The 26,767-nt window shown below is 34.4% G+C and overlaps 1 long non-coding RNA gene across 3 annotated transcripts in view; it reads right to left on the reverse strand.

Moving 5' to 3' along the window:
* The window catches only part of LOC112926632 (uncharacterized), a 335,174-nt gene that overhangs the window by 28,455 nt on the left and 279,952 nt on the right, over positions 1-26,767 (reverse strand). For 2 of the 3 annotated variants that reach the window (XR_003236379.2, XR_012000391.1), the window contains exon 3: positions 10,924-15,003. This is a non-coding gene — a long non-coding RNA (uncharacterized lncRNA). The remainder of the gene's footprint in view (positions 1-10,923; positions 15,004-26,767) is intronic. The other variant, XR_012000392.1, reaches the window with a different exon arrangement.

Here is a 26,767-nt window from a genome sequence, read left to right on the forward strand (position 1 = left end):
AAACAACTGGCAATGTTTACCCAGTGAAAAATTATCATACTCAATGATTTGTTATGAGAATATCTCAGTGCCTTCAATATCTTTTCTATTTTCAGAACTGTTTTGGGTAATGATGATATTAATTTTATACTTCTGTAAGAATTTTAGAACCAATTTATCAAGACACCTCCTCCTAAAAAGCTATTGGGATTTTGACTGTAATTATATTATCATTATATTTAAATTTGGAAAAATTTAATACTTTCAATATTGGGCCTTACTATTCACAAACAGGAATATCTTTTTATTTATTCAAACCTTCCTTAATGATTTTCAATAATATTTTATAATTTGCTCCCTAGAGTTCTTACTCTTAACAATTTTTAGCCACAATTTATTCAGTACTTAACTAATTAATTTTTGTTTGCTATAAAAGTATACATAAATATGCAGAAATTTTAATGAATTATGTGGTATTTTTTAAATAAAGTGTATAGTACCTTTATATAGAGTTAATGCAAAGACAGAGTGTGGACTCAAATCAAATAAAAAAACACCCAACAGTGGTTTCCACTAGAGACAGAAACAAACAAACAAACAAAAAACCACAGGAGCTATGTAAGGAGAGCATAGAGGATTTCAGCTTCATTTGTAAGTTATTATTTCTTTGAAACAAGAGAACAAATGATCTGAAGTAAATATAAAACTTTTTCTTAACTTTTGAATAGTGGACATATGTGTATTAATTGTATCCTTGTAGTTATGCCATCTTTACATATTATCTTTATTTAATTTTACATATAATTAAAAAAGAAATACAGCAATGCAAGACTTTAAAAGAGACACATAATAAAATCAAATAAGCAAACAAGCCACTAGAAATAGAATATACAGCTATGTACTAGCCATTGATTTATCCAAGAGGAGTATTCCCTGGTCATCAGAGGAGGAACCTTTCAGAGTCAACAACCCAGCTCTTCAAAATTCTACATAGAATCCTAAGCAAGTGCTGTACACAGCCAGGTGTCAGCAGATCTCCAGTCAACCTGATAATAGTACCATACTTCACAGCCTTGTAAATTTTACACAACTGATATTCTTATATGCTGGCCTATGCTTCCTCTCAACCGCCTCGAGAGTGATCTCTAAAACCCTTTTCATTATAAAGAGATCCTCCTTTAACCTGATACTCTTCACAGAATTCTCCTTTCCTGTCCTTTCCTGAGGCTAAGACCTGACTTTCTTTTTTTTTTTTCCCCCCTCCCTGAAGCTTTCTTAAGGGAAAGAGGATGTTCATTCTCCCATACTTTATGTATCTCTGGACAAGGAAATAATCTTGTTAGTATTCTCTTAGTGTTTCATTGTCACTTTCAAGCAATTTTTCCTTTAAAAAGAGCATGAAGGTTAAGTTTAAAGACTTCTGAGAGATCAGATTGCCTGATCCTGAAGTCTGGCTCCACTATTGCTATAGTTATTTGATCTTGGGAAATTAGTAATTCTTTCTGTATCTCAATGTCTTTATTTAAAAATCAGAGATTAAAAAAATACCTAACTTGTAGACTTGTGCGAATTAAATCAATTAATAGATAAAACACATAGAAAGTGGTTTTTGAAACATAAACTAATTATAATTTTTTTCACATACATTCATTACTATAATGTTTACTAGAAAAGTCCAAACTATATCTTTTAATTCCCATTATTGCTTTTATGTATTATCTCTATAATAACACAAAATCTCAAATATTTCAATGTTTTTAAATAAAATTCTGATATTTCCCTTTAGTTTTCTCTGTGGAGAATTCAGTCATTTATTTCATGTATTCTCTTATGAGATGATTCCAGACAACTTGTAAGCTTATCTACTCCATATTTAATAGACGATTGATAGTGATTCCCTCCTAAATTTTAAAAAGGACATGCAAATATAAAAATGCTGGCTGGGTGTACGTAAGTGAACTAAGAAAAAATATCTCATAAAATAACAGTTTAAACTATATAGCTACTAATTTTCAAATGTACTGAATCCAAAATAATCAAGACAAATACATTTAACAAGATATGAGAAAAAGTCAGACCTAGATGCATTGCATTACATGTGAACACCCCATGGCTCAAGTGAATTAATTTACATATTGGTCAACAGGATAGGATCGCCTCCCATGGGAGCTGTAGCATACTGAACAATTTTGGTGGTCTCCTCAGAGCCCACTAAATCAGAATAAAGACCAAAAATCTATGAAAATATAATTATGGCTCTAGAGATTATATCTACAAATTTATTCTTTACTACAAATAGCGAAAACTTTAATAAAAGTTGAAAAAAATCTCATTTATTAAGATAAGTAGCTTGGTCTAAATCTTGATTGCTCCCCTTTCAATGGTATAATGAAGATAAAGTACACATTCAAATCATTATAGAGTTAAAACACTTGCACAACTTTCCCCAAGTCTTCAAGCAAGAATTCCAGGCTTAAAACAGCCCTAATTGGCACTAATTCCATGATCGCTCCCAAAACATAAAAAATTAAGTCGGACCAATGTGATGTGTTACATTTGTTTTGTGAAAGTCCAAATTTGCAGACTGATGCTCTGAGTTTCTTTGTCATTGACCACTTTAATAAAAAGTACTCTATCCAACAGTACAATAGCAGCATTAGTCTTCAAGTCTTTCATAATTTAAAAATTAACATTAACACTTCTCAAAGTATAGTCTATAGACATCTAGGTGGCCTCAATACTGTTTGTTCTAGGTATATTCAGGAGGATAAGACAATTTTCCTAACGATACTAAGATGCTATTTGCGTTTTTGCCGTGATGGCATATAGTTTGAAAGCAATGGCACATAAAGCTCCAGGCCTTTAACCATGAGTCAAAGTAATGGCCTAACAGTGCCAGTAATCATTAAATTCTTCACAGCAACAAACCTGAAGTAAGAAGAAACCAGAACAGAAAGAAAAATCATTTTAAGAATATCTTTGAGCAGTGAAAAGTATATTAAATGTCAACCATCTAGCAATATTTTTTCAATATTCTATATGATGAAATGGAAATTAAGCATAAAGCTTTGATTTGAATCACTGTGGTCATCTGGAAGAGAAGCAGTTGTGCAGTTGTTTGAGTTGTGAGCAGATCCAGCCTTTTTTTTTTTTTTTTTTGGTGACATACCATTTTATTTGAAAGAACTATGTAGAAAGACCAAGTATGTTTGTTCAGTCTCAGATATTCAACAAACATTTTCTTGAATATAAATTAAACAAATCTATTCCTTCAAAGACAACAATTGAACTTAATGGTTAATGACAAAATTTGAACTTTTCAGTAAAACATTAGAAATTTGGAAAACAGAGAGCTATCATCATGAGCTTGATGGCTTCTCAACATAAAGACTTTTCTGATGAGATTAGTAATGATAAAAAATGAATGATTTAATTTTTAGTATTTTTGAAAAGAAATATGTCATTATTGGAAGATCTGCATCATTCAATGAAACATTATCCAAGTGATTAATCACATAAAAGGTTACATTCAAAATACAAGATGGACCAATGGGTTTCAGTGTAATAGAGCATGAAAAGTTCAGAGATGTGACTTCATGATCAGCATTATGACTAACCTTTAAGAAAGTACCACTTCTCCAGTTTGAGCATAGTAACAAAGAAAAATATTCTTAATTATATAAAAAAACTATCAAAATACTCTTCAGTTTTCTAACAACATTTGTGTTTGAAGCTGGATTTTCCTCATATATTTAAATCAAAATAACATACTCTGCAACAGATTGAATGCGGAGCAGATATGAGAATCCAGGTGTTTTCTATTAACCCAGATCGTATGCTGATTTGCAAAACTATAAAATAATATCAATAATATCTTTAAAGTTTTCTCTTGTTTTGGAAAAATAGTTATTATTATTTTTTAATTCTTATAGGATGGATATCAATAGATTTGACCTTTGTAAACAAAAACTTTTTAGGTTCCTTAACGATTTCTAAAGAATGAAGAAATCCTGGATCAAAAACTTTGAGAAACACTGATCCAGATCAAGGATCAGTCCCTTTCTCATCTGGGTTTCTTCTCTTGGAATAGGAAATTTCTGTCATTCTCTGCAGCTAAGGCAGGTTCCTTTACAACCTGCCACAGCACTGCCTCCTAGTGTCTAATTTATCATTCAACTAAATGATTTTCTCAATACTTCTGTTTTTTTTTCATGGTAGGCCTGGCTCGTCAAAATATATTTTTCATAAAACATTTTCAGCCGCATTCCTGTAATAAAATTCTACTTTAAAACTAGTTTGTTTTTTTTTTTTTTTATGATAGTCACAGAGAGAGAGAGAGAGAGAGAGAGAGGCAGAGACACAGGCAGAGGGAGAAGCAGGCTCCATGCACCGGGAGCCTGACATGGGATTCGATCCTGGGTCTCCAGGATCACGCCCTGGGCCAAAGGCAGGCACTAAACCGCTGCGCCACCCAGGGATCCCTAAAACTAGTTTAAAATTTTGTTTTCACTTCTATTAATATCCACTTTTGATCTGGTTCATTGTTCAAATCCATTAACATTTTGTAGCTGAATTTTCTATTGGAACATAACTCTGTATCACTTGAAAATTTAATTTAGAACTCCTAAACTTTATTAATAAAAAGTATTTGATAGAGTACTGATGACAGCAAACTTTTTTCACTTTATCAGAGTGTGAAAGATTATCAGTAATTAACCAATGTTATTGGTATATTTTTAATCAATAGTAGAGCCAATAACAATGTTATTAATTTCATATTCAATCATCTTATGAAGAAGAAAAAGAAGAAGAAGGAAGAGGAGGGGGGAGGAAGAGGAGAGGAGGAAGGGGAAGAGGAGGAAGAGAAGAAACAGATTTCTCTGTTTCTATTTAGAGAACACATGATGGTTTCCTGTGATCTGTTATTATTTCTGAATTCTTCAAATATTTTAAAAAGCATCAATGTCAAGCTTTTCAGTATCTTGTTTCTAGGAAGCTTCTATACTTATTGCATACTTTTAAAAAATATAACATTTTCTTGTAGCCTCCCTCCAGAACCTCCCATTTAGTTTTTATTTCTTAACGATTAACAGTAATAATTTTTACAGCCTCTACAGACCATTCAGTAAACTTGGGTATAATATTTAAAAGAGTTTATAGTGTTCATGTTCTTATTTCTTCCAATTTGGTCAGCCAAGTTATCCCATTGTGACTTAGTATGATGTCATTTTAAGTCTCATCTAAGAGTATATGGCAAGCACTAGGGTAAAAAGGTTCTAAGATGGTCCCCAATAATCTTTCCTTCCTGATATCCATGCCCTGTGTAATTCCTTCTTCTTGTGTGTAGGCTTGACTTAACTGTATCGCTTATATTGAATAAAATGTAGAAGTATTGGAATGTCACTTCTAAGATTAGCTTATAAAAAAAGACATACTGTCCCACAATTTCTCTTGGATTGCTTACCCTTGGGAAAATCGATGACCATATTATCTGACAACCCTGTAGATAAACCTACAGGGTGAAGAGTCAAGTCCTGCCAACAACCACATGAGTGAGCTTGGAGGCAGAACTTCCTCCTTGTGATGAATCTTTCAGATAAGATCATAGACACAGCTGACAGCCTGAGAACAACCTTATGATAGACTTTGAGCCTACAGTTCTCAGCTAAGTCACATCCAGATACTTGACCCACAGAAAACTGGACAAAGACGATAAGATATCCAGGCAGAAAATATCAAATTCTCTACGCCAAGAACTACAGCATCAATAGTGTTGAAGTCATGTCTTAAAATTTATATATAAGGGTATTAGTTAAAGTGATTAAAGGTAATACCTTAAAGTAATTAAGGGTAATAGTTGTTGAAGCACATACAAATGCTGCAGGGGTTATTTTAATATAGTTTTATCCAATTTCTGAATTTTCAGTGGCTTCTTGTCCTAATGGATATGTCATGGGAACACTAGACTGAATTAAATTAAATATTATTTATAAGGATTGTTTTTACAGAGACAATAGTGTTTTCTTGGAGTTATTTTACTAATGACAAAACTGAGTCTACAGGAAATAAATATTGACACTACTGCTATTTGGTTGGAATCACTGTTTATAGCCACACTAACTACACTGATATAATGTGTCTCTTTTACTATTCACTCAGTAACCTCTGAAGTAGTTACCATGGCCACTTTTTTTTTTTATCATGGTCACTTTTTAAAAAGAGATATTGAGATTCAGAGAGATTTAATAGCTTTTTTGGGGGGGAATATCTCAGCTAGTAAGTAGTGACCTGAAGAGCTAACAGTCAGATTTCAAACCTCCTTTAAACAATAAGATTACAATCCATAATTTCAGATTTATTTTTTTTCCATTTTTAAATTGGGTTATGTGTATTCTTATTGTTGAATTTTAAGAGTTCTTTGTATATGTTGTATACAAGTCCCTTATCAGATACTTATCTTGTAAATATTTCTCCCAGTATGAGGCTTGTCTCTTTACCTTTACAGTGTTTTTCACAGAGCAGAAATGTCTTATTTTAATAAAGTTCAATTTGTTGCATTTTTTTTTTCTTTCATGGATTATGTTGTTGCTGTGGTTTGTATCTAAACTCATTGCCAGGAGCATTTGAGTGGCTCAGTTGATTAAGCATCTCCCTTCAGCTCAGGTCCTGATTCCAGAGTCATTGCTTGAGCTCTGTGTTAGGCTCCCTGCCCAGCAGGGAGTCTGCTTCAACATCTCCCTCTGCTCCTCCTGCACTCCCCCTTTTGTACACTCTCTCTCTCTCTCTCTCCCTCCCTCCCTCCCTCCCTCTTTCTCTCAAATAAATAAATAAAATCTTCTAAAAAAAATAAACTCACTGACAAACTCAAGGTCACTTAGATTTTTCCTATGTTGTCTTCCAGAAATTTTACAATTTTACATTTTATATTTTTGCTTTAGTTCTTTGATTTCTAGAATTCCCTTTTGATTCTTTTATAGAGTTTTCATTTCTCTGCTTATGTTATCCATCTATTCTTGTATACTGCCTACTTTTGCCATTACAGATCTTAGCATGTTAATCATAGTTATTTTGAAATTATTACATCTGGAATTTAAAATCTTTGCCATATGTGGGATTCTAATGCTGTTCTATATCTTCACACAGTGGTTTTTTTTTTTTTCATTTTCCTTTTTGCCTTTTAGTATTCCTTATAATTTTTGTTTAAAGCTTGGTATGATGTTCCAGGTAAAAGGAACTGAGGTAAACGGGCTTTTGATGTGAAGTTTTATTTATCTGGCTAGAAGTTAGCCTGTGTTTACCTTTGTTGAAGCTATGTCAGAAACTAGAATTTCCTCTGGTGTATTAGTGTTTGTCTCCACTGTTGTCTTTGGGTTTCTCTAGTGACTTCTTAAATAAGGTCTAAGATTTGCAGTTCTTTCAGTTTTAATCATCTATTATTGTACAGATGCCCCACTGATGTGGATATAAGTGTTGGGAGGGAAGAAAAAAATCTCTAAATTTTTATTATTAAACCTTGGCCTTTTAGTGTGCCTATATCCCTGAGATATGACTTTCACAAATGCTTCTTTGCTTCCTCATTCCTTCCTGGGTAAGAAAGAAAGAGTACTGGGGGCTGCCCTTCCCCCTGCTAGTTAATACTTTAGGAAAACTTTTCACGTTGACGCCTTGTCTCTGTTACAGGAATATAATGAAGGAAAGAATACTCTAGACTTATTTCAAAATGATATCTTTCCCTCCCCTGTTGGACACATGAGGATTTTCTGCATTCTTCAGAATGAGAATATGGTTAGGTTTCTGGAGATAAAACATAGAGAAGGCTGGGACCTCTGGAGTTTTCAATTCTTGAGCTAGTCCACACCGAGTCTCCAGTAATTCCTCAATTGCAGGAAAGCATTTCCATGTTACTGACTTCAGGGGTATGAATGTGTGTGTCTATTGCTGGGTTCCTGAACATGGAGAATTGGTCCCTGGGCCATGGCTGAGCAGGCTTACAGCTGGATCACAGGATTGCTACAGGATATACAGTTAGATTGAAGCTGGTGAATTAGCCAGAGGCAAAATCTTAAATGTAGATAGAAGAAGATATATTACCTTCAGAAAAAGATTGACGCTTATTTTTTCAGTAAAAATGTTCAAAAACTAGACAATAACCTATAATTTAAGGGATTGAAGGAAAATGATACAAAATTCTAATTCAAAATTCTATAACCAACAAAGATATCCTTCAAAAATAGAGATGAAGTCTTCCAAAGCTAGCTTTGATGAGTAAGGAACTTGGAAGCCATCATTTCTATCCTCATAAAAAGAAAAAAGCTGAAGAAACTGAAAAATGATAAATCTTCCTAATCCATCAGAGAATTAAGGTCACAGGACAAACTAGTGAGAGAAGCACACATAAAATAACAGCTTACTGGGAACAGAATTCGAACACTGGAGCTAATACTGTCACTAATCAACATCACTAATTATGAGGGAAATGTAAATTAATGTAAATGTAAATTCAGAACCCTAGTGAGATATCATTCATACCTGTAAGAAGGGCTGTTATAAAAAAGACAAAAGATAACAAGTGTAGGGAAGGATATGGAGAAAAGGGAACCCCTGCACATTGCTGGGGAATATGTAAATCAATGCAGCCATTATAGAAAACAGTATGGAGGTTTCTCAAAAAATAAAAATAAAACTACCATATGACCCAGCAATTCCACCTCTAGATATTATTTGCAAAGGAAATGAAATATGTTACCTCAAAGAGATACCCATAATACTGTATGGCATACTTGAAATTTGCTAAGAGAGTAGATCTTAAGTATTCTTGATATGCACACACACAATGTAAGGTGACAGATTTGATGATTAGCTTGATTGTGGTAACATTTTACTATATATATATATATATATATATATATATATATATATAAAATCATCACATTGTGTAGCTAAGATACATGCACATTTTGTCAGTTATGCCTCAATAAAGTTGAGGGAAAAAATTTTGCCACTGATTTGATTTTTAGCAGTCTTATGATGTTTCTAGATTGATTATTCTTTATATTTATCTTGCTAAGGGCTTCAAAGTTTTTTGAATCTGGATTTATTACATTTTTAAAAAATGTATGCTCATTAACTTTTATTTCTGTCCCATTCTCTTGCTTTTGTCCTGATTTTCTCATTAAACTTCAGTAAGACTTTTCACTTTCTCCCACCTTAATCTAATGCTTTCAATTTGTCCTTTTAGTTCACTTATCTGTGCTTCAGTTTGTATATTTTCTATTTTGTCAATTCTTAATTTTGTTTTATTGTTTCCAGTTTGCTGTTAAGCCAAAGTAACAAGAGTTTCTGATTTTACATATTATAATTCTCAAGTCTAGAATTTTAACTGTTTATAGTTTTCTAATGAAATTCTCCAGTTTGTCTTTTTATTATATGTTTATCTATTTTTAAACATAACAAATATAGTTATTTTAAAATTTTTTAAAAAAATCTAATTTATATTTGCATATACATGGTATTTCTATTTATTTTTTTCTCATACTATCTTTTGATATGTTCCTAATTTTTTTGATGTTCCTAACATTTTCTGATAGAATAATTAATATGTTGTTAAAAATGTCAGCTTGACTGAGTTCTTATATTAAGATTCTGGGGAAGAATATATTTGTAAGTTCATTCTTAATGACAGAATTCAGTTCCTCATGGTTTTAAGACTGAGGTCCCCATATTCTTGATGGCTGTTGGCCACAGGTCAGTCTCAACTCCCAAAGGCTGCACTCCCAACTACATGCATCTTGACATTGGCCATGGCATATTGAATCCTTCCCTTGCTTAGAATGTCTCCAATCATCCCTTCTGCTCCACCCATGATCTCTTTAACAAAGGATTTTCCAGCCACATCTTTGTTCTTCTCTCTAGAATATGCTTTCTCTTTTTTGTAATATAAATAGAATTTCCCAAATCTTCAAATTCTGTTTCCTTGAACTTACCTCTTTCATCTTCCATTTTACTAGAAACAGTATGGAGAAACCAGGCCATACCTTCAACACTTTGCCTAAAAATCTCTCAGTAAGGAGGGTCTTCAGGTTTGTTTGTTATTTCTGGGTGGTGATTATTTTTTTTAATAATAAATTTATTTTTTATTCATGTTCAATATGCCAACATACAGAATAACACCCAGTGCTCATCCCGTCAAGTGCCCCCCCCAGTGCCCACCACCCAGTCACCCCCACCCCCCACCCTCCTCCCCTTCCACCACCCCTAGTTCGTTTCCCAGAGTTAGGAGTCTTCCATGTTCTGTCTCCCTTTCTGATATTATTATTTAGTTGTTATAATCTAAGAAGAAATATTTAGGCTACTGTTTTGTCTGTCCAATGGTGACACTATCTTATCCTCTCTCCCTTCTTCTCCTGTTAAATCCCTTTTTTACAGAAAGTTTATATTTCAGATGGTGTAAGGATGTGTTTCAGGCTAACTGGAGATTTTTCTATGATCTAGGGTTTTTAAAAAATATTTATTTATTATTTATTTATTTGTTTGCTTGTTTGAGATAGATAAAGAGAGATAGAACACATGTGAGCTGGAAGGAGAGAGAGAAAAAGCAAATCTGAAGCAGACTCTGTCTTAGGGCTTAATATTATGATCCTGAGATTGTGAACTGAGCTGAAACCAAGAGTCAGCCACTTAACTGACTGAGTCACCCAGAAGCCCCTATGATCCAGGAATTTTAACCTAGGAGTTTTGAGATTCTACTCTTTGTCAATGATAATAAGCAACAGTATAGTTCCTTCCCCATCACTCCAAGCAACCATTTTTTTTCTTATTCTCACAGATCAAATGATTTCCCGATTATGGTTGTTGATATTTCTCATTTAGTCCTGTGTCATCTGCTTCTAGCCAATTCCCTCTTGATGCCATTGTTGTAGTAAAGATATTGTTTTTGCACCTTACCTTAAGTATTTTGCTTTTTCCTCAAAGACTGCTTTTTTGCTGGACCTTGTGAACTGCAAGTGTGGTATTATCTGTTTGATACCTTTAAAAAAAGATTTTACTCATTTATTTATATTTATTTATTTATTTATTTATTTATTTAATTATTCATTCATTCATTCATTCATTCATTTGAGAAAGAGAAAGTGCACACACAAGTGGGAGGAGGGGGAGAAGGAGAAGCAGGGAGCCCAATATGGGACTGGATCCCAGGATGTGGGATCATGATGACCTAAGCCAAAGGCCGATTTAATCAAATGAGCTACCCAAGTGACCCCATAAGATACCTTAACTACTTTCACCCTTGTGTGCTGTCCCTGATGAATATCCACTGTTATGGACATTCTTTCCATCCATTTTGTACTTTGAGTGTTAGCTCCTCCAGCTTTCATTGAATATAGAGTGTGTGTTCATTTCTCATAAATGATGTGGCTATGGGATGATTTCATGGAAAATAAAGGAGGAAACTTCTGAAACACTGAAGTTTCTTAGGAAATGATTTCATCTTGAATAATTTATAGGAAAAAATTCAACATGCTAACAAATAAAACAATTAACAGGTAATTGTTATATACTTGAAACAAACTTGAACAGTATGTATGCTACGATGTACTTGAAAATTGATATTTTTAATTACATACTTGGATAAATCATTACTCTGACTAGTTTTTTGAACTATAAAATGTTTTGGAGAGACCTAACATTTCTTAGGTCACTTTCTCTTCTAAATATTTAGGACTCTATTACTTAATTCATCAACGTTCTGGCTTGCCAAAGTTTAATTATAGTAAGACCAGTTTTTTAAGCAAATGCTCCCTTTAGACTAATGAATTTGGATTATATAAATATTATGTACAGGCCATGTTTATGTTAAGAAAGTTAAATTTCCAACATATTTCTTAAAAACCTCTTAATTTACAATAGAAAAAGTACTTATATTTTCCAAAAAATTATAACATATGATTATTATTATAAGTGATTCAAACTCTCTTAATATGAAAACACTACTGCGTTTTCTCTTTGCTTTGGTATGTTAAAAGAATGGAACACAACATTTCTTCTCACTTCTACAGAAATTTTTAATATTAAGTTTTCCCTTTTCCTCAAAGAAAGAACCGGTTTTAGGTTTGGGATGTTTCCTAATTGGGATTTAATAGATCATACATGGGATGCCTGGGTAACTCAGTGGTTGAGTGTCTGCCTTTGCCTCAGGGTGTTATCCTGGGGTCCTGGCATCGAATCTCGTGTGGGGCCCTCCATAGGGAGCCTGTTTCTCCCTCTGCCTGTCTCTGTGTGTCTCTCATCAATCAATAAATAAAATCTTAAAAAAATTAATAGGCCATACATGTCTCTTGTCAAAAAAATAAAATATATTTTAAGAAAAGATAAAATATAGGGTTCTTCTTACAGAAACAATAAAAGAGGAATACTTTCCCCTGTAAAACAGCAGGTCAGAGAATTGAGAAGAGAGCTGCCTAACCAAGGAGTTGATTGTGGTGAAGTTCCACAGGACTCAGCCTGGAAAGAGATGAGTAAACAGACCAAATAGCCATTTTAAAGAGCTTCGTGGGACAGCCCTGAAGCCCTACTGGAATGGAAATGTTGCCCTAACACTTCTCAGTCTTTACTTTAGAGAGAACTTTTCATTGTCTTAGTCCAGAAGATTATTATTATCTTCAAATAGTCATTATCAAGACCCACTGAATAAAAAACCACTAATTATAGCATATTTCCCAAATAACTTTACTAATACATTCACTCAGATTGAATGCACTTTAAATGTACAAATTAAATCAGGACATCTGGAACTTTCAAGATTATTGCCTAGGGATCATGTATAATAGCTATTTATTCAGCACATTATTACTTTTTCAAGGAACAATTAAGCTCATGATCTTATTTACTCTCCATAATAAAAACTGACAGTGAAGTACAATTGAAAAATTCTGGCCCAGGACTCAGAGATCTAAGACCTAATTTGGCTCTGTTTCCAAAGTCACTTAATTTCACTGTAAAAAGTCACTTAATTTCAATATGCATCACTAAATTCTGCTTTTTTCGGTAACAAAACACCATTTTTTCAATCTATTAAGAGTTTATGTTGTTCAGATCAGACAAGTGCCTCCACTGGCATAGGAGTTGAAGCCATTGCCTGAATGTCAGTGATTTATTCATTAATGGACATAGAGACCAATTATGAGACAGCAACAATAATTCCTGGGACTTTCGTTAGAAAAGAGACTTTCGGGGTACCTGGGTGGCTCAGTGGTTGAGTGTCTGCCTTTGGCTCGGGGTGTGATCCCAGGGTCCCGGGATCAAGTTCTGCATCAGGCTTCCCACAGGGAGCATGCTTCTCTCTCTGCCTGTGTCTCTGCCCCTCCCTGTGTCTCTCATGAATAAATAAATAATAGCTTAAAAAAATAAAAAAGAAAAAAGACATCCTTTTCTGGGGATTACTAAACTGGTAGAATGAAGGCCTGGAGGTCTAGAAGTCCCTGTGTTAGACAACCTTCCAGCAAACAAGGCCAATGCAGAGGAAAATAAAATAAATACTGAGAAAGACAGAGACCTCTTGATTCAACATGAGTTTGTGTATTCATTCAGCCATGTTTACCCAACACACTCTTCTTTTTTCTCCTTTAGTCAGTTTGTGTTGGAGTTTTGACATTTGCAAGAAGACAAGTATGACTCATACATTATCTTTAACTATAAAATTATATAAGTAACTACATGATAATTTCCAAAGTTAAATCACTATAATGCAAAACCTAAGAGGAAGTAATTAAATACAGACTCTAAAGTCCCTAAGTGCAGGGATCTTTTCTTCCAATGACAATTCATCAGCATCAAGAACAACACTTGAACATAGTATGCGTTCGATACGTATTTGTTGAATGAATGGATGGATTTTAATATTAAAATGGGAAAGCCATTTTCTAGTTCTCTCCCCCTTATTGGTCCTACTGGAAGAAAAAAAGTACAATATCATTTACTTGCCATTGAGTATGGTGCAGTTCAGAAACGCTGGAATCTTTTTTGTCTTCATGAAATTAGAAAACACAGGACTCTCCACAATTCTTACTTGTATGGCTGACCATGAATACAGTCATTGTATCCATGAAGATCTAAAACATCTATTTTATCATAATTAAATCTTTATTTGAACATACATTTTTCATAGGTTTATATAATGAAAGAGTAATTCCATGATTATCAGGCATTTTCTGATCATTTACTATGTGCTAGGAATTGTGTTATTACGATACTATGGTAGAAATAGCAAAATAACTCCTAGATTTATTTCCCATTAGCTATGAATAAAATGTTTACCTCATAGAGTTTGTGAGGGTAAAAAGATAAAAATGTAATTCTACATGTGAAAATACATTATAAGCTAGAAAAATTAATACGTACATCTAAGGTGTTTCTTAAGGGCGACCCAAATTAGTACTTAAAATTGGGTCAAAGATCATGGACATGAGCAGTTGCCCTGAACCATGTCTATGGAATACAAAGAATATAGAATAATGTAGAATAGAAAGTAGAAATTGGCAGAATGGTCCCTAGAACACAACTCTAGAAAGCATCATTCATACTAATCATACAAAGTTGCCGCCCTAGGTCACGAGTGGAAATGGCCCATTTGTGACAACTGTTCTCTCATCTTGCTGTCAGTGACACTTCAGTCCCTGTTAAAGTATCTTAAAACATACCTTTATTCCCAAAGTTACTTTATATATACTCACGGCTAAGGCCTATAACCAAGCACATGGATTCTACATTCTACCCTCCTTTCATCTCCAGATTCAGCTTCCCACAGGGATGCCTACTGCCAAGACCACTCTGTTGGAAAACTGTAGGAAGGCACTTTGATTTACATTCTGTTCCCCACGGATGCACTGTCTCCATCAGGCATTGGCATGACTTTTTCCAATCTCTTCTGCTGCCGCTGGCACTTTTGTTGGGCATTGTTGCTGCTTCTTCCTCTGCCAGAAACTTGCATCCCTGCTGAAATGGATACCTCAGAGAGCCAATGTGGTTCTTTGTGGGAGAAGAAAAAAAAGAGCCATTAGCTCAAGCTTTTTATTAAAATATAGAAACCTGGAAATAGCCGTATGGTTTTGCGGACAGCAAGACACTTAAAACTTTACTAGAACATTTGAGGATGGCCAGGCGAAGTCCATTTTTTGTTTCAGAGAATTTCCATTGTCCAGATTCTTGAAAGGATTAATAAATCGAAGCTGTGTTAATCATAAAACATGATTTGGGGCCCACAGGACTGAATCCATGGTTTATCAGCTACTCATCAACTAACTGGATTTAGCAATAGGTAGGGAAAGAACCGCTGAAAGCCAAGTCTTTGCCAGAGTCAGTGGAAATTTTTTATTCCTTCAGCATCTCTAACGTCTGAACCCAGTGCATTTTCCACAGGCACTATGGCCAATGTCGAAGTATAGAATGCTTCCTTCACTTCTGCTGTTCTGTTTTCTCATAGGGCTATTATAGCACCTCGTAGTCTTCATCTCTCAAACCCTCCAGAGGAATTCCATATAAATTTATGTGCATCTGGGTCAGGGACTAATTTTTTGACAAGTACAACATTGTGCTTAGAATCAGCTCTCCTATTGGGAGTCGAATTGTATAAGCCCCAAATTTATATGTTGAAGTTCTAACCCCAAGTACTTCAGATGTGATTGTTTAAAGGCTTAAGGTAAAATGAGGTCACTAGGGTGGGCCCTATCCCAATACGATGGATGTCCCTGTAGGAGGGGGAAGTCTGGAGACAGACATATACAGACAGAGGACCACTCAATGAAGGCACACGGAGAAGACGGCCGTTTACAAGCCATGGAGAGAGGCCTCAGAAGAAATCAACCCGGATGGCATATTGATCTCAAATTTTCAGCATCCAGAAGTTTGAGAAAATAAATTTGTAGCATTAAGCCATCCAGTCTGTGTTTCGTTGTTATGGAAGCCTTAGCAAACTAATGCATCTCCCATTTTAGAGCCAAAGTTTTGTTAATAGAGGATTCCTATTGGAATAATGATGGGTGTCCCCATCATTCCTTAAAATAAATTCTCCCTCAGAAGCCTCTCCAGTCTTCTGTCCTCCTGACATACCTAGCAGGTAGAATCCCAGTGCTGTATGCAGCTGAAGCTTGAGGTGAGCCACACAGGCCTCCTGCTCAACCCAAACACTCCTATTTTACTTTTAATGAACCGTCACAGCCCTATTGTTGGTAGCATCAGTATAACAGATGCTCCTTTTAAAAAGGTAAGAATTACTTTTGCCATACATCAGTCTCATTAAAGTTCACAAATATGTACTAACAGAGAGCAAAAGGCAAATTCTACTTAAAAGAGAGTAATGCATTTGTTCATTTGCTTCCACTTTGTAATAACATCTTTAGAAGAACCTCCCTATTGCTCTTCTATTTACAAGTTTTGGTCAATACCTGAAGTAATGGTCTTGTCATTAGGCTCGCTTAAACACAAAAGGTTTGTGGTGTCAGAGAGAACTCTCATTGAAAAAGGAATTGACTATATGGCACACTTGAATGTGCTTGCACTTCTAAATGAATTTGTAAGCTCATCCTGATTGATGACACATTGAGCAACATCTTGCAGGGTTGGAGAAGAAAATTAAATATATATAGATTGCACACTGGTAAAGGATGAGTGTTCTTTTCTTTGCTCGATGTGAGTTAAAATCTTGTTATATGTTAGAATAACTCATTTTTTTCTCATTATACATTAATAGGTAGACTATAAACACATGAGTTAAATAGATATGTATTTAAATGCTTATTTTTCTACTTAATATTATAAGACCCCTCCATGTCAATACAGATTAGAACGTCCCAACCTGTAAACTAGGGATAATAATGCCTGTTTCACAGTAGTTGCAGGGATTTATTAATGCACAGTGCCTGGAAATTCAGAAATGTGCAATAAATGTTTGTTGCTTTCTTTTTTGTTTAAAGATTTTATTTATTTATTCATGAGAGACACACAGAGAGAGGCAGAGGGAGAAGCAGGCTCCAAGCAAAGAGCCCGATGTAGGACTCGAACCCGGGAATCCAGGATCACCCTCTGAGCCAAAGGCAGGCACTAAACTGCTGAGCCACTCAGGCATCCCAATGTTTGTTGCTTTCAATAATGTTTGTCAGCAGAGACAAAAATTTCAGCATTACCATAAAATTAAGTTGACTATAAAAAAATGCATATATGGCATGTTTTGTTTGAGAGAGGATAATAGTTTCCTGGGGATGCCATAACAAAGTACCACAGACTAGATGGCTTAAGACAACAGAAATTCATTCTCTCACAGTTCTGGATGCTAAAAGTGTGAATTTAAGATGTTGGCAGGGCTGGTTCCTTCTGGAATTACTGATGATGGGGAAATGGTCTCATGCTTCTCTTCCAGCCTCTGGTTACTGGCAATCCTTGGTGTTCTTTAGTTTCTAGATGTATCACAGCAATCTGCCTCTACCTTCACATGACCTTCTTGTAAATACTCCAGTCACTGGATTTAGGGCCTACCCTACTCCTATATGGATTCATTTTATGTTAACCAATTGTATCTGCAAAAATCCTACTTCTATATATGGTGACATTCTTAGGTTCCAGGAAGACATGAATTTTGGAGGCAGATACTACACAACCACATATAGTGTGTTCTCTGTCTTTCCCAAATTCACATCTATCCCACATATAGACATTCATTCTGTCCCAACATCCCTGAAATTCTTAACCCATTCCTGTATGAGTACTACCATCCCAAAATATAAATTCAAAAAGTTTCAAATCCCATCATTTAAATAATCTGGATCAAGTATGGTTGAGACTCTAGATATGATCTATGCTGGGGCAAAATTCTTCTCTAGTTGGGGACATGTAAAAATGGAAGATGAGTTGTCTGCCTCCTGTAGGCGGGACAAGCCTCCAATAGACAGTCCGATTCTGAAAGGAAGAACATGGAAGGAATAAAGTGCTCACTGGTCCAAAGCAAGTTCACAACTCAACAAGGCAAGTTCTATTAGGTTTCAAGGCCTGAGAATAATTCTCTGTGTCCAGATGCTTTGCTCTCTGGGTTTGTGGAGGTCTCCCACTGCTCATGGTCTCTGGACCACGCTTAAAGTCATTCTCCCTTCATTTCATCCTATCTCTGTCCCTTTCAGTCCAAGTTGGTTAAAAAGATCTCAAAAATGTCAGTCTTTCATGCACGTCAAGAGGATCCATACCATTAGCAGGATTTTCCACAGGTCATTCCTTTTCTTGGATAGTTTTCTACAGGTTCTTCCTGGATAATCCTGTCTCTACTCCTGGGTTCCTAAGAGAAGCCATTGAACCCCTGAGTCACACACCTACTTTATCCCCAAAACATTCAGCCAGTCCTGGAGTTCTCTCCAGTGAATCCTTTTTTTTTTTTTTTTTTACAGTAGGAGTAGGCTGAGGATTTTCCAAATCAAACACTGGTTCCTTTTTGCTTCATAGCTTGTTTCTCAACTTACCTCTTTCCTCTTGCATTGTATGATATATAGTGGGGACAAATCAAGCCACACTTTCCATATTTTGCTTGGGAGTCTCCTCAGCTAAGTACCCAAGGTCATCGCTTGCAAAGTTCTACCTTCCACCCAACACTAGGACACAATTCAACTAAGTTTTTGCCCCTTTATAACAAGAATCAGGAATCATCTTTCCTGACAGGTCCACTAACATGCTCCTCATCTCCTTCTGAAAACTCACTAAAGCACTTGGAATATTCATACATCTACCAGCATTCCCTTTATGATGAGCATTTTCATGTATTCTCTAAAATGGCAGAAGCTTTCTTGCCCGTTCTCTTCACTTTCATCTGTGCCTTCACCAGAACTACCCTTTTCAGAGGTCTGAATTCAAGGTGTTTGACAAGGTTAGTTTTTTTCTGAAGACTGTGAGACAGAAAATGTCTCATGCCCCCGTCCTTGCATGTGGTTGCAAACGTGCTCCTGTTCTTTGTCTTATATACATATTAGCAATCTGTGCCTCCACGTTCACATGGCTTTCTTTTCAGTACTTCTCCCCATGGCCTTCTCATTTCCAAATAAGGTCAAATTCTGAGGTTCCAGATGATGAATTTTGGGGAACATCATTTAACCCAGAAACACATATCACAGGATATGCGTTTCAAATCAGGACATTGATCCACAGTTAGAGTAGTGTCCATGATGAATGGAGACCACTTAATAAAGCATTGATTAGATCAAAATTTGCCAATAAGAGGTATTATTTTTTCTTCTACTTCCTGCATAAAAGCATTTTTCAATATAGTATGCTTTAATAGCAAAATTTAGTTGTTAGTTCATAGGGTTTTCAGGTTTCCACAGAAAGCTGGCATGTGAAATAAGTCACAAATACATATCAAGCAAATACAAAACAACAAAAATTAAAAGCATTTGTTTGCCTTTAATTTCAAGACTGGTAAAGGCAACACATGCTAAAGTAATTTAGAAAAACAAAATTAACTATAGAGGCTGAAATTATCACTCCATCTAATTCTTCATGTTTTGCTTCAACCTTAATGTAGTGTTTACCTGATAGGGAATTAATTAATTTCAATTTGTTTATTGTTTGATTTTCCAAACTAATAATCCTCCGAGGTTACTGTTTGTTTTAAGCCCTAATATTATGCAGACTTGAGGTGCAAAGGGACAGTGGAGGACTGTGCTGCTCCTGTGGAGCTGGGCAGCTTTGAAGACACTCCTCCAGCTGCCTGTTCTGGATCTCTAGCAAGCAGCACTTACTGAGAAGAAGGGCTCCAGTGGCTCTTGGCAGCCACAGTCCTAGGGCAAAATGACTTTGAACAAAGACTCAGAAGAATAGTATGACCGAAGCAAGGAGCATTGGGGTGGGTAGAAGAGTGAAGATGAAAGTAAAATAAAGTTGAATAAGTAGGTGGGAGTGGGGAGCTGATGAAATATTTAAATGCCATCTGTTTGTTTCCTGCAACTCCTACCACTAGCCGTTCCTTCTTCACTGAGTTATTCAGAAACAACTCGTGTGGAACCGAGCATTTGGCTTAGAAACAAGAATATCCATTAATTTATCTTGTGCTTCTTTTGCCTGTAGGAGACATTTTTTTTTATTAATTGTATTAAAATCCTCTAATATCTCAGGACTTGGCCCCAAGCATGGGCTCCCAGACAATTCTGACATACATTTGTTATTGTTAAAAACTACTTGAAAATAATTTGCTATTTTATGTGCCCTACCATGACCTTCAATCCTCTGACCACACTAATGCTCAAGTAACACGAGCATTAATTTTATCCTTCAACTTGTTTTTGCAAAACCTCCCATCTCTTGCCACATCTTCCAGAGGTAGGGTTAGAGAGGGATTTCACACATGCTCATAAACAGTCTTGACAGCATTAAGATGAATTCACCTTCTTACCATTTTCCTGCTGAGATCCGTCTTTTGTGGAACCCACTGATGCATTTTTGGATGCCTAAGTAAAGCTACCCTATCATCCAGCCCCATCAGTCTCCATGTGGGCACACTTGTTGCAAATGTGCTACAATGTGCTACAATGGAGAAACCTCCCTTCTCGGCACACTCAGTGTGCCTCTGCCCTCTGTCCACCTTGCAGAAGTAGAAAAAGATCTCTTGCTCCCCTTTAAGTTTATTGTGCTCCATTACAGTTCCCAAGTGAAACCACTCAATGTTCCAATGCCTTATAGAGTTTTTAGTGAAACAAGCTCCCTTTTCAATTTCATTAAGATGAAGGGAAAGTTAATAATAAATGTGTATATGTGGACAAAGAATTCAAAAGGGTTTGTAGTGGAAGGTACTTCTGTCTTCAAACATTTAGTTAACCTCAGTAGCAACAGCTCTTACAGAGATCCTTTGAATAACATATCTATATGCTTTCTTGCTAAAATCATTGTATGAAAATCATACCACTGTGTAATCATTTTTAAATTTAACATACCTTGGACATTAGGACAGATCTTACTATTTATAACAACTGCCTTCAAATATGTCCCTTTTTACTATACCACATAATGGATATTTTAAAGATTTTAATCATATGCTATTTCCAGAAATAGCCAAACTGAGTAACCTCATACATATATATTTTTCCACTTATGGGAATATATCTGGAAGACAGATTCCTGGAAGTAGAATTCTTTGGTCAAAGCCCATATAAGAAAAAACAAAACAAAACAAAAAAAACAACAAAAAAAAACAAAGCCCATATAAGCTTAAAATTGTAATAAATATCGCCATGTTGCACTCCATTGAAGCTATACCCAAATAACTCTACAACAATGTTGTCTCCTCACAGCTACACTACTTTTTAATCATTGCCAATCTGGAAAGTGAAAAACAGAATTTCCTTAGAGTTCTAATACACATTTATGGTAATATAATTTATGTTGAGCTTCTTTTCATGTATTTTAAAGCTTTTTTCATTGTGAATTTATGTGTGTGTGTGTGTGTGTGTGTGTGTAAAACCCTTTTCCAATTCTTTTTTTCTCATTGATTTGTTAGGGCTTCAATATTTAGGTTAATAACATTTTGTCTATGATGAGCAATCAAAATATCGTCTTACTTTATCACTTTTCTTTTGTCTATTGTTTTCCATTTCGAGTTTTTAAATGACTTTGGGTCATCAACTGTCCACGAGGGATAACCAGAAAAATCTTCTGATCAAGCAAAGCTGAATTTAATAAACTTACTATTATAGCAAAGGAGAACATGACATCGAGAAACCTTGGTGGTGTCTCAAAAGGAGGATGTCAGGAAATGGTATTCAGAAGGTATTTTGGCTTATACTCAAATGATGTTAGGTGTGTTTTTCAAAGAAGAGAAGTGGTCAGAACTGGGCAAAGTCCATAATAGTATACAGCAAAGCAAAAGCATTATTGAAGCAGGTCTTGGTGAGCAAATTATTGCCCCACTAAGTAAGCTGTTCATCTAGGTGAGTAAACTGTTTGTTCAGATGAATTGATTTGCAAGAATTTCCAAAAGCAAACAGTGAAGTTATTTATTGATTTTTAGTCTTATCTTCTTGAGTCAGAATTTCATGGAACAGTTAAATTATGTTGACACAGGTGATCTTAGTTTTCAATCCTAACAATTAATTATATTCACACAGGTGGTCTCTGTTCTTGTGATTTTTATGTAATATTTATAGAGGTCTTTTCCATCCCCAAATTTTGTTTTTGAATATAAAAAAAAGAAAAATCAAATTTTCTTCTAGTAATTTTATAGTTTTTTTCTCTTCCTTTCCTCTTTTTCCTTTTCTTTCCTATTCCTAATCTAATTATTTACTTCGACTGAAATTATGGTATAAGAAATGAGGTTGTTGTACAAGTTTATTTTTTAATGTGTCTAGCCAATTGTCCATCACCATTATTAATCTACCTTTTCTCCACTGATACAAAATGACATTTTTATCATGTACTAAATACCCATACATATTTGTATTTATATCTGGATTCTCTTTTCTTTATTATTATTCTATTTATGAATCAGTACTACATTATTTTAATTATTAAAATTTTAATTATTAAGACTATTTAATTATTCAGATAATGTTTCATAATATGCTTGAATATCATTAGGTATTCAAGACCACCTGATTACTCTTTCTTTTAAAACATTTCCTATCTCATTTTAAACATTCATTTATTCATGTGAATTTTAGAATCAGTTTATCTAGCACTAATGAAAAATATCCTATTGGTACATTGCAGGAATTACCACTTGCACATTGATTTAGGATTTTCTAATTATTATTAGATTATTCTAATATTAAGTCTGTTTATCCAACAAGAAGGCCTTCCTTTCTAAAAATTCAAGTTTCATTTTAGATCCTTTAGTAACATTATGAATATCTCTTCATAAAAAGCTCTTGTATTTCTTGTTTAGATTATTTAGAGGTAAGAGAGTGTGGTTACTGTAAATAAAACATTTCTTCATTATCCTTTCTAACAACCTTTTTGTAAATATAATATATATATAATACATATATTATTTTGGTATATTGATTTAGCCACCTTACTAAATCTCTTATTGCTTGTGATAATTTCTTACATGGTTCTTTTGAGTTCAGTAGATATTCTACTATATTATTATAAACTATTTCAACTTTGTCTCCTCCTTTCCAAGTTTCATACTTCATTTCTTTCTCATGTAAATTTCAGTAACTAGTACATTCACAAAACTATTAAATGTTAAGTGATAGTAGTCAATTTTCTTATTTGTTCTCAATTTTTATACAATTTTTTATTATAAAAGACATATTGTATAATACACAGACATGTTTACATATTACATATATATACATTTACATACACATCTAAAATATACAAATATAAGGAGGAATTATCTTTATCTATATAACATATTAAGAAAGTACATCCCTTAGCAATCTTATCAGGTATAGTGTAGACTTCGATCAAATTAATTTTCAGTATCAATAGATATATTTTTTTCTCTGTAGCTATAGTAATTGTGCTTATTGATTTCTTGATATTGAATCAATCATCTTTGAACTATTGATATAAATTCTAGTTGGGTTTCTGGTGTTATCCTTTCAATTATTTAGAATTAAACTAAAAAACACATAATTGCATAGTTTTCAAAGTGACAGGATTGACTAAGGGACCCCAACAAAAGAGGCAATTTATCTACTCATGTCTACATGGAGCGGTACTTTTTGTTGGAAGAGCAGGTTGCTAATAATACTGCCTACTCGGTGAGGATATTATCAGGTCCTTCAGAAGTATTTCCTCCCTAAACTCCCAAGTAGGACTTTATAATTTCCAGAATCCTTCAGACTCTTCTGGAGACTGTGATTTGAATATCTCTGCTTATAATATACATGTAACTGACGACATCCCATGCTTACATTTCTGGGCATTTACTGAGAACTTTGGATTATGGATCCTCAATTTTCTAGGAAGATGATCCTTTGTAAGGATCTGAGGTCTAGTTCTGAAGCTATAGATCAACTAGATACACTTTATACATAACATAATTTTGGACTTCTAAAGCTGTATTTATTTTTGGCCTACCTGAAATGTCACCAGCAAAAGAGATAAAATAATTAAAATATCTTACTCTGAAAATGTTATTGAAAATTTCCTTGTAGTTTTTATTTCATGAATTTTGTTGTATTTATTCACACATTGTTATATGTGACTATAAAATTTTTATGAATTGAAACTCTTAGTATTATAATGTTTTTTCCCTGAATCAATGTGATATTAATACCATATTCTTGGCTTTTTTGTGGTTGCTGTTGGTCTGTTTGCAGCTTTTTAAATGTTTTTAACTTTCACTTTCTCTATCACTTACTTTTAAACATATCTCACAGACAGCATCTTGTTCAATTTTACCTTGACATCCAGATTTTTTTTTAGTTCTTTATATTGGTTTATTTTTAAAAAAATATTTTAATATATACATTCATTGCTTAACTTGTCAGGTTTAAAAAGCATCTCTTGGCTTTCAGCTATAAAACAAGAGGAAATGATCATAGTTTATAATACCTTCTCCTTTTTCTTCCATTTATTTTTTTATTATAGTGATGGTGATATATTGATGGTTTGTAATAATCTGTAACTATAATTTCCACAAATGGGTAGATTTTAGTCCTGCAATTAAATGAACACAATGATCATTCTTTGTGATCGTTTGCCTTAGTGTCTATATTTACTACTCTATAGGTCAATTTGTTATCTAGAAATCTCTTTCTCAGAACTCGTGAGGAAAAGATTTCCTGTGTTCGTGTGTGTTTGAAATTATGTATCAGGAATGAAATTGTGTATCAGGAATGAGATTTTGACCGAGTAAAAAAGACTCCGGTTTTCTTTGCTTGAGAAATTGAAAAGAGCTGGGGATATGTGAGGTCTTCTGTTCTTTACCCACTCTAGGCATCATTATCCTTTTCCTCAAAAACTAAAGGATTATTCTTTCACTTGGAACTCCAGGAAGTATAATAGGCATTGTTGTAGTTTTACCTTAGACATAGTTTTCTCATTCATTGTATACATCAAAGTTTTTCTTATCTATAAGGTATTTTTAGAGTTCTAGAAACTCATTGATTTATTTATCGAAATTCTTATTTCCTTTCAGTTTATTATTCAAGTATATCAATTAGATCTATTTTGGATATGCTTCCAGTTATTTATCAACCAGTGCCAATTCCTTTCTTTTCCTTCTCTTTTTAATTCCATTTTAGTCTGTAATCCCAGTCTGACTTTCCACTCTCTTTCCAGCAGTCTATTTATTTCCGTTAGATATTTTCTGTGAAGATTTCATTTCTCTGAACATTTCATTTTCTGTTTTTCTTGTCTCTTGACCTCTGTAGGTGATGCATGCATATCTGCATGTATGCATATATCCAATGTCCTCCTCATTTCCTTATTTCTCAGCTTTGAGCTTCTAATTTATTTATTTATTTATTTATTTATTTATTTATTTATTTATTTATGATTTTATTTATTTATCCATGAAAGACACACAGAGAGAGAGAGAGAGAAAGGCAGAGACACAGGCAGAGGGAGAAGCAGGCTCCATGCAGGGAGCCCAACATGGGACTCCATCCAGGACTCCAGGAATACACCCCGGATGAAGGCAGTGCTAAACTGCTAAGCCACCAGGGCTGCCCTGAACTTCTATTTTAAATTGTATATTTTCCATATAGTTTATTCAAAATTTTGTATCTTCTCCAAGGTGTCATTTGTTATGTCTTCCTAATTTTTCACTTCCTTTTTTGTTTGTTCCTTAATTTTTAACTTGTAAAAATATTTGTGGGTGCTTAGTTGAATTAAAAGTATTAATTAACTGTGATTAAGGTGAATTCTGTCTACACCACTATCTCTTGGTAGGAGGTTTCTGGGCATAAGAGTGAAAAGTTGATAAATTACCAGGATATCTCCCCAGTCCATGGAGAAATATCTTCTCACACAAGGTTTTGAGTTTGTGTGTGTGTGTGATTATGATTTACATGTGGACACACAGACACACACACAGAAATATACAGAGAAGGATTATTTAGCTTTTACTTCTCTCAGCTGAAACAAATCAGCAGTTGCAGGGCTGCTTACAGTTGAAAGGCTTTCCTTTATCTAGTCTCCCTGGAAGATTTTTTTTCTGTACATTTGCCATATTTATGTTTTCTTCTTCAACCTCATCTCTGTATTTCTCTGTGATGATTAACAAAGTCAATAGAAGTTCCCATAGCCCATCTACCGTTGAAAACACATAATTATTAGTGCATTTTATTCCTCAAGAAGATCACCTACACTGGAGGTTCTCTGTGCCAGCATACCTGACAGTGTAACTAAGGTTTTGTTTTGTTTTTTTTCTCAGCCCTTTCTTGTATCTTATTATTGTCAGTGGATTTGGTAGGCATTCTTCATATATTTTTAGGGTTACAGATAGTTTCTAGGGTTATCAAAGATAGAGCTATGTTTCTCGTCTCTTTCTTATAATTCTCATTGTCTTAGAATGATTTCAGAGAGAAGAGGTGAAGGCAACAGAGAAATTATTATTATGCTTTGTAAATCACAAGTCAATTCTTAAAATTTTGTTGCTACCTTTGATGTCCATTATCATCTGTGGGCTCAGTCAGTCATTAGTCTGCTGAAGGTTAATGTGAGGAGAAATCTGAGTAACATTGATATCACACCCTCACAAAAACTTAAAGTATTGCCTTTGAATCAATCAAATATCTTGAAGCATACCTGGGATATGCTTTTATCAGGAGACTCCTGAGAACCTGGTTCCAGTATGGCATTGGTCATA

This window comes from Vulpes vulpes, chromosome 3, assembly GCF_048418805.1.
Source record: "Vulpes vulpes isolate BD-2025 chromosome 3, VulVul3, whole genome shotgun sequence".
In the NCBI taxonomy this organism is placed as follows: domain Eukaryota; kingdom Metazoa; phylum Chordata; class Mammalia; order Carnivora; family Canidae; genus Vulpes; species Vulpes vulpes.